The sequence below is a fragment of the Grus americana genome, chromosome 3 (genome assembly GCF_028858705.1).
Source record: "Grus americana isolate bGruAme1 chromosome 3, bGruAme1.mat, whole genome shotgun sequence".
NCBI classification, from domain to species: Eukaryota; Metazoa; Chordata; class Aves; order Gruiformes; family Gruidae; genus Grus; species Grus americana.
Genome location: NC_072854.1, coordinates 37,963,064 through 37,971,663, shown reverse-complemented (window position 1 = coordinate 37,971,663; position 8,600 = coordinate 37,963,064). Strand labels below are relative to the sequence as shown.

The 8,600-nt window shown below is 40.8% G+C and overlaps 1 protein-coding gene across 9 annotated transcripts in view; it reads left to right on the top strand.

Annotated features, from left to right (window-relative positions):
• Positions 1-945: 945 nt before the first annotated feature.
• The window catches only part of IBTK (inhibitor of Bruton tyrosine kinase), a 62,140-nt gene continuing 54,485 nt past the window's right edge, over positions 946-8,600 (top strand). For all 9 annotated transcript variants that reach the window (XM_054820699.1, XM_054820698.1, XM_054820696.1 and 6 more), the window contains exon 1: positions 946-1,144. The gene's annotated coding sequence lies outside the window, so the exon portion shown is untranslated. The remainder of the gene's footprint in view (positions 1,145-8,600) is intronic.

Genomic DNA, 8,600 nt, shown 5'->3' with positions numbered 1-8,600 from the left:
AAACTGTGGCTTTAAAGAAATACATAGAAGCTCTGGCCCTTGACATTAATACATCATTAATATATTTCTGTATGTTGGAAAAAGTGATGTGTGACTTTTTTAGTCTATATTTTACATTAGGTACTGCTTGTCTTGGTTCCTAGTTTCCCACTCTAAAATGTTACACTCTAATCCCACTCCAGACTAATCTGTAATCGGTGCCACCTATTACATCACCCAAGGCATCAATGAAAAAGAATTTGAGCCCTCATGGAGTTTACCTGAAACACACATTAAGTGAACTGTAGGTAGTTACAAGAGCAGCTTTTCAAATCCTTGTGCACATACCATTTGCTTAGGAGACTGCTTATGAGTTGGTGTCAAAAGCCTCATAAAAATCAAGTTGTATCATATGAATTAAGCCACTTGCTCTGTCACAGAGATAAATTACATTGGCTTAAGACAATCAGCCTCAACACAGCCTTCTCAATGCTTTCTCTCACTTCGTTACTTTCCAGAGCTCTGCAGGCTAGTTATTTAACTATCTGCTTTGAAGTCCTCCCAGAGAGGTGTTGCCTTACCAGAAACCCATCCTCCTCCTCCTCCTCCTTCACAACCGGCCACGCTGCTTCCCTCATTAAGACTGACAGAACAAAAGCACTAAAACACCTCAGCTTTCTCCTTTTCACCTGCTCTCTCCCCGTTATTACCATCCCCTTCCCCCGCTCACGACATACACAGCCTACCCTGGACACCTGGGCGGCCATTTTGATTTAACCCTTCCACACCACAGGACAGCCCATCATGGCAGGCCCCGCCCACTAGACCCGCCCCCTCGCACGCCTTCCGCCACCTGATCCGGTCTGTCAGTCAATCCGGGCTCCGCTGTAGGGGCGGAGCCGAAGCGGAAGTCGCAGCCAATCGGCGTGCGAGGTTCGGCGGCGCCGCGGCCAATCGTCTGCTTGCTTCTTCGGGGGTGCGGCGGTAGCTGTCCCGACGCCCCGCTGTGAGCTGCTGGAACCGGCTGTCGTTGTCGCCGTCGCTGCCTGAGGTGTCGCGGTAGCCGCAGCAGCCTGACCCTGCCCCGGTGTCACTGAGGATGAGCCCCCGCGCTTCCCAGCGCGCGTCCCGCCCTGCCCGCCCGAGTCCATTCATCTAGCGACTGGTGAGGGGCGGGCCGCGACCTGCTGATGTGTCCGGAGGGGGAGCCGGGCCTGGGGGAGGGGCAGTGCCACGGCTGGCCCTGCCGGAGAGGACGGGACGGGGTGGCGAGGGGCTCTAGGAATGGGGAGAGCCCCAGGCAGAAGAGCCAGGAAGGGTAAAGGGCAGCCGGCCACGTAGGATGGGAGGGGATCGGCTTCGAGGCGGAAGCAAAGTGGTTCTGCTGCCTGCTGTGATAAGTCTCTTCTGTCGCTCATAGCTTCCCGGCTACGTGGACATGTGTAGTGAGAGTCAAAACGGCGCCTTTCCCCCCCTGCGTGCCCCTGGCCTGTGGCTGGCTCTGAAACGCTTCAGACCTTCCCCTCCTTGACACCAGCAGCAGCCTCTGCCAGGTTTTCTTAGCTAGAGATTGCCGGGAAGCCTGTCGTGTTTCTGGCCTTCTTGGTGATACTTGGGCTTTTGGTAGCAGCTCACAGTGCTGCTGGCTTTGAGCAGCAGCGTAAGCACCAGAGCGCTGAAATTTCGTTATTGACTTAAAAGGATATTTCCATGCAGTCTTCTTAGGGGCCGACCACCTGATCTCTGAAATCCAGCCCTTTTTTTTGCTGACATGGTCAGTGTAATTGTCTGTCTTCACAGAAACTGACTACAATTTGTGGTTTACAAAAAAAAAAAATCACCTAACAACATTTGATGTGGGTACTCTTTAATAATACTGTACCAAAAGTTCAGAGTTCATTCAGAAGTCAGCTCTTCCTAAGACTTGATGTAGTTATCTGGTATAGTTTTAAGTATGGTGAAATTCTGGAACATGTTTGTGGTTCATTGTTCTTGACTTATTTTTTATTGAAACGGATAACCTGAAGATCTAGAGCAAGGTCTCAGTGTATTGTGGAAATGCCTATAACTGCACTCACTGTACTTTTGTGTATACCACTTTCCGTATGTTTTATTTTTACGGATAGTATTAAGTTATTAAACATAAGTAGTTTTGACTATTTCTAGGTAAGCTAAGCACAGTATTTCACAGTTTACTGTTTATGTACTATGATTCCTGACTAATAGATCTGCTCTGACGTGTTGTAGCTGAATTTAGCTACCAATGGTACTTTGGTGTTTTTTTTGACAGACGTGTCTGCCTTTAATTGGTAGTGCTTGTTAGCAGCGTTAGGAGCAAATGGATTAGAGTTGCTGGATGACTGAATGTCTCATCCTGATAAGGATTATGCTGTTGTCACTGTGAAAGGTGGAAGCTGTAGAAAGTCAGGAAAGAAACTCTAAAGGTTGCCAGTGCCAAGCAGTGGAACAGAGGCCCCGGCCCAAAAAATGAAGCAGCTTGGATCTGCCATGGCCCAGGAGACATAGCGGGCATGGTGGAACATGATATTCTTTAAAGCAAGTTGGTTTTCCTCCATAGCTTTACTTCTGGACGGGTCGCATTTGTTTAAAACTTGAACAGGTTGCTTGTTGTCTAGCCCATTTTGAGAGTACCTCATTAGCATTCAGTTTATCATTCAAAACTACTTCCTGATATATAATCTTAATCTCTTATGAAATTTAAACAAACGACTACTTATCCCATTGTCAGGGGTAAAATGGCCTAGAGTTTTTTGATTTTTCTTCTCTATGTAACAGCTGCCTTATTCAAAGGGTCTGTGTGATCAGTAGAAAATGCAGCTGAAGGAGAAAATAGATCCAGTTTGCTCAGCCTGTACTCACAGGTTGTTTTGTAAATCTTTTGAATTCTAGTTGCTCTTTCCAAAGTTTTCTTCTACTTACCTACTCCTCTTAAAACTTGATATCTGAACTAGAGACAGTGCTCTACCTGATGTTTTGTGTATTGAAAAGAACAGAACCCTTGCTTTCTGTGCCTTATATTGCAGTGCTCCTGTAATATAGTTGAGAAGAGGCTACTTTTTTAAAAAGAGACTGCGTGGGAATTTCTGACTCCCAAACCCCTCTAAGCTGCGGCATAGCTTAGATTTACCCTTTTTTTCCTTGCATATTCAGTGACTTTCCCCCATAAAATATATTGTGTATTCAAATAATATTGTTCAAGGGGTTGAAAAGCCTAGATTTATGCCCAGACTTCAACAAAAGTGGAGGGAGTTTCTGAACAGGTTAAACTATCTGTGGATATGTAATCTCCGGAGTAGAAATTAGTAGTCTAGCTGTTCTTAAAAGCCTTGGACAATGCGCTGCTTGTAGCTGAAGGGTGTGTTTGCTGTTATTTATCTAGGAATTAATTTATGTTTCCTTGAGGATATGTTGCTTAATGCCAGTGCTATGTTTATTATATTACTACCCAGCTTCAATTTGCTAGTCATTTTTGTCAGATTTAACTTTAATACGTATTAGTGGAAGTTGCCTTTAGGTAAGAGTAGGTCAATAGAAAATCCTGGAAAATCAGTAACGTGATAGTAAATTCCCATGGCTTTAATTCCGTAAGCTTAGATTTTTTTTTTTTTAGTAGCTTACTAATCAAGTAGTCTGCATGGTGAAGTTTGTTTTGGGTACAAATATTTTCAGGATTTCCATGCTGTTATGGTTACAGGTCTTTTGTGATGTTATGAAACAAGTGTGAATGGATTAACTTGGAGAATATTATTAAATGTCAGCATGCTCGTTTGAAAAACAAGCACCCTTCCACTCAAACCTGGAAATCTTTAAGAACTCACAATGCCCTTTATAAGAATGGCCTTAACCTTCCTGAAGTATATGATATTGTCAGTCATGTCTTCATTTAGCAACTTATTATCAAAAGCAAGAGCAAATGAATTTTGGACCTTCTTAAAAGCCATATTATTTACACTATTTTTTTTTAAAGGAGGGGTATTAGGATTGACAAGGAAAACTCTAGGCTTCTTTTATATGGAAAATAGAAACCATTATTTACTTCCATTTTAGGATAGCCAAATACTAGGTAGTTTTTCACCAAGTGCATCCTAGATGTGACTGGTATTTAGAAAAAAATCAGTAGCACTTAAAAAATAAATTTAAAAAAACCCAAACAACAGAAGAATAGTGAGTGGAATAAGGCTATGCCAGTTTAAAGATCAAATAAGGTCTTGAGAAGTATACTCTTAGTAAAGCATCCTAAAGCTGGGTTTCAAGGCCATGTCACTAATTTGACAATGGAATTACTTCAGTGCACATGGAAGATGCAAAACCAGCAATCTGACTTCAAGTGGCACTGAGTTCTAACTATCTGAATCTCTTCTGTTTTCTCGTTCACTTCCATACCAGGGCCATTGTCTCTTGTGCTATTAAGACCAAAAAAACCACAATAGCAGTTACTAATCACTGCCTTGGTACTGTTAGCTGCATCCATGTTAGCTGGATTTTGCTAGATCTAATTCTTAGTATAGGCTTTCATCAGGAAGAATCTGAATGACCACAGGTTTGAATTCTGGTGTCAAATGTGTGCCTCCCAGATTGGCAGTTTCAATATACATTTCTGGCATCCAACCATGTGGTTAGGAGTTGGTGGCTGGTTCTCTTCTGATAGCACCCTTGTACCTTTAAGCCAAAAGCACACAATATCTGTGGAAATACTTTCTAGAAAAAAAGAAAATTGGGAATGTGTTGATGGCAAACATGATCCTACAGATGTAGAAACAAGCAGTCTGGTATTTTCCTTCATCCAGTAGTTCGTGATGCCTTCGTACTAAATATCAGTGGTCTAGGCATCAGAAAAATTTGTGCTCAATACGCTCTGCCTTCACTGGGTTTATGTTCTGAAAGGTAGTGACTAAGAAACAGATAGGCAGTAGGTGGTCCTAAAGCTGCGTTGGTATTGTCATCTCTTTCTTCTGGCTTAATTTTTGTGAGATTTCATGTTACCAGAATACAACTGATTATATATTTTTTTACCTATTCTGGGAAGCATCTTGGAAAACACAAATAGGTAAACAGAACCCTTTGACTTGAACACCACTAACCCACTAAAAGTCTCTTGTAAGCAGCTTTGATAGGCGGAGATATTTCTGGAACTCCACAGTGGGAAGCTTCTGCCAACTCTGTTCATTTTTCCCAATGATTGACCAAAATCTCAACTTTTCACGTCTGCCCTCTGCTGTTTGCAGGAAATGAAATCTACCATCATCATCCTTAGTCATTAAAGGTATCTGTTAGCTTAATCTTACAGATGTGTAGAATCTTAGTTAATTTCATACTTGAGAGGTGTGGCAGCTTTGATTTTAGACTTTTTAGCAAAAAAGTGCCAAATCTTTGCCTATTTGTAGTGACTTCTTGAAAGAAACAGATATTTTTCAGTTAGACGCAGTAGGTAGAAAGCTGCTTTTTCAGCTGTAGGAGTTCTGACTCTGTAAGGTCAGATGACACATCTGACACACTCCTTGGAGGGGAAGTGCCGAGTGAGAGGGCTTTACCTACTCACTTCCAGGAGGCAACATACCACAAATGCTTTCTTGCTTCTTAAGAATTGCTTCCAAGGTGGTTGTAGTCTTTTAAATTTTTCTGGGCTGTGAACATGTATAATAAGTAGCTCATGTCTCTAAGGGAAAATTTAGAGACCTGCTTGCTGCTGAAATAAAACATCTCTGGGATTCTCTGAATACTGCTCCAATTCCTCCATTTTTGGTACCTTTTTTTCTATAATGAAAATGTTAATTAGGAATCAGTTTTTTAAAAGAATTTGAATTATAAATTATACCTATTGCATCATAAATAGCTAAATAAGATTATCATCTTTTGAACATTTTTATGTCTTTTAATAATTACAGCATTAGGAAGACACTGGTATTATAGCATGAATATGATTAGTGCTGAGAAGCCTACAGAAATATCTGCAAATAAAAGCAGAGACACATAATCAAAAGGGCACCATATTCTAGACATTTCAATTCAAAGTTTAAAAAATGCTGGTGCTGTTCCTATTTTGTGCTTATTTTAGGTGCTGATCATTCAGCTGGGGCTCCATGTACTAGAAGTAAGCATTTAGACAGCACAAAGATTTTCATACAGACATGAGCATCAATTCACAATTTTAAAGTTTTAAGGTTTCAGTTAAGGACCTACTTTGTATTTAAAAATAGTCAAATCTGATTATTAACCCTTTTCAGATGTTGTAATAACATGATACTGTGTGTTACTGGTGTGTCAGTCTTTATTGTGGAGGGGTGAAAACTTGATCTGCAGTCTTCTGTCTTGAAACTCAAGGTGTATACATCAGTGTACCAATATAGTATCTAGTGTTGTAATGTTTATAGTAAAGGAGGGCTGAGTTAGAATGAGTTATGAAGAAATAATTCAGCAGAGTCAGATTTCACATAGCTGCAGTAAATGTCACCATAATGAAGTTTGTGTGAGGTAGGCAGGGTTGTATTTCTATCTAGTAGCAGACTTTTTATTCGTTTAATGTGTGGCGTGTTCTTCACAGTGTTTCGGGGTTTGGTGAAGCTAGAGCCCAGGTGCTTTAAAGAAGTTTTTCTCTGGCCTCTCTTTTCCTTTCTTGTAATGGCACAGGTTTCTTTGGAACCAGGATTTACTTCCTTCTGAATCATTTTCTCATGCAATCCAGTGTCTTAAATAGGTGTGTATCTGTACAAGGGAAGGTATGGCACAGGGCATGGCAGGACTGTGTCCTTGGGTGGTGATGCCATTTCATGCTAGTTTACCTAACAGATTAGTCTGTTCTATGACTCCCCTGAGTAATTTTTCTTTACGTTCTTTTTATTTTTACTTTTTTTTTTTTTTTTTAAATGATTACTATTTAGAAGGGCATTTGATGCAATCTGAGTTTGCTGATGGCACTCACCTGTCACACACTGATTCCTTGGAGCAGCAAGTTGGGCTGTGTTCTTGAAACTAGAGCTTTTTTTCAAGCTTGTGACAGTGATAAACTTTTCTTTATAGTCTGAGGCTTTAGAGGAGGTGAAAGGAGAAGAGTCCACACAGGTATAGGTTAAAGTTCCTTTGTTACTGCAGAATTTTGTATGTTGGTTGTAAAACGCTCTGTATAGTGAACTGAAGCTTACTGTGACAAATGTAAGCTAAACAGCTATGGTCAGTTTTGGTCTCTGAAATATTTCTGAATGTTACTCCTGGTCAGGGATGAGGGACTATACTGTAGTGAGTAAAAACTACTTTTTTGCTTCATTTGCTTGCTGTTTGAAATTGTTTTGAAGGTACATACTGAACAACTTTCGATCTGTAGATTTCCATTCCAAGTATTTAATCCCTTCTGAATGAGGTGGAAAAAAAATTGTTGATGGCTTTGCCATGAGATGTTTAAATGAATACTCTTGGAGTAGAAATATTTTTTTTTCTCAAAAGTTTAGATGCCATTATGTGTGTTTGCTCTAAACTGATTGCTTTCAGCTTGGTGGCAATCTTGCCATAATTCTTGAAATAGGAGGACTGGGATTTCTGTTCTATTTTCCAAACAAAATCATCTTTCCCTGACATGTCTCTGCAGACAGAGACATTAGCAAAATATGGTTATACATTCAGTGCCTGAACAGCAATGAAAGCTAAGCTCAATGGGGTTTTTTGAAGGGAGTGGGGTGTGCACATTTATTGTGATTGCTGAGCTGGAAAGATAGCAGGGTGAGGTTTGTTTGTTTGTTTTGTGTTTGTGTCATCATGTGGTGTGTCGCCCCTCCCCCCCGAGGATTTGTTAACATTTTTAGTTTTATTTATTCAGCTTTCACGATGGCATTGTCCAGCTTCTTTTGGAGTATTTTACTTATGCATAGAGCAACTTTAAAATACAGTTTGCATAGCAAGCAAAAACATCAAGGAGTGTAACGCATGATTGAGTGCTACTTCACAGTTTGCAATTTATGCTTGAAAAGATTGAAGTGTGAAAGTTTTTGGGACTGAATAGCAGTTCACATTAAAATAGGCAGTGTATCAGTGTTGTATACAGTTCACTATTTCTGTTTTAGGTGGATTTATGTGTGATTTTTATACTATCATCTGCACTTTGTGTACTGTAACCCTTTTAAATATAACTGCGTGCATTTGATAGGCTAGATGAGTGCTTCTGTCGGGCCTTCTTTACTTTTTGAGAAAGTGGATGGCAGAGAAAGATGGATATGCTGAAGATAAGTATGCATAGATACACAGAAATGCTGTATGCCCCAGCCTGTGAATATATTTTCATGAAGAATTTGTATCTTTGCCTCCTTTTCCTTCTTCTTCCTCCCTCACCCCTTCCAACCTAGACCTTCACTTCTTCCTGCCTATTTTAGGAGCTTTAAACCTTAGCTCTGCATGAGTGCTAACAGCCTGAATTCACATCTCTTGCACAAGTTGCTTTTCTTTGCTCTGGTGCCATCATTCCTCTCACCTTTGTCAGTGCCTCCGGAATTGGTGGAGAGGAGCCTTCCTGTTGATTCTGCAGGAGAGACTTAGTAGGGAGATGGTCAGACATTCAGAGGAAAGTAAGTGGAGCATAATCCCTTTTTTGCAGTGGTTAAGGGAAACTGTGGTGG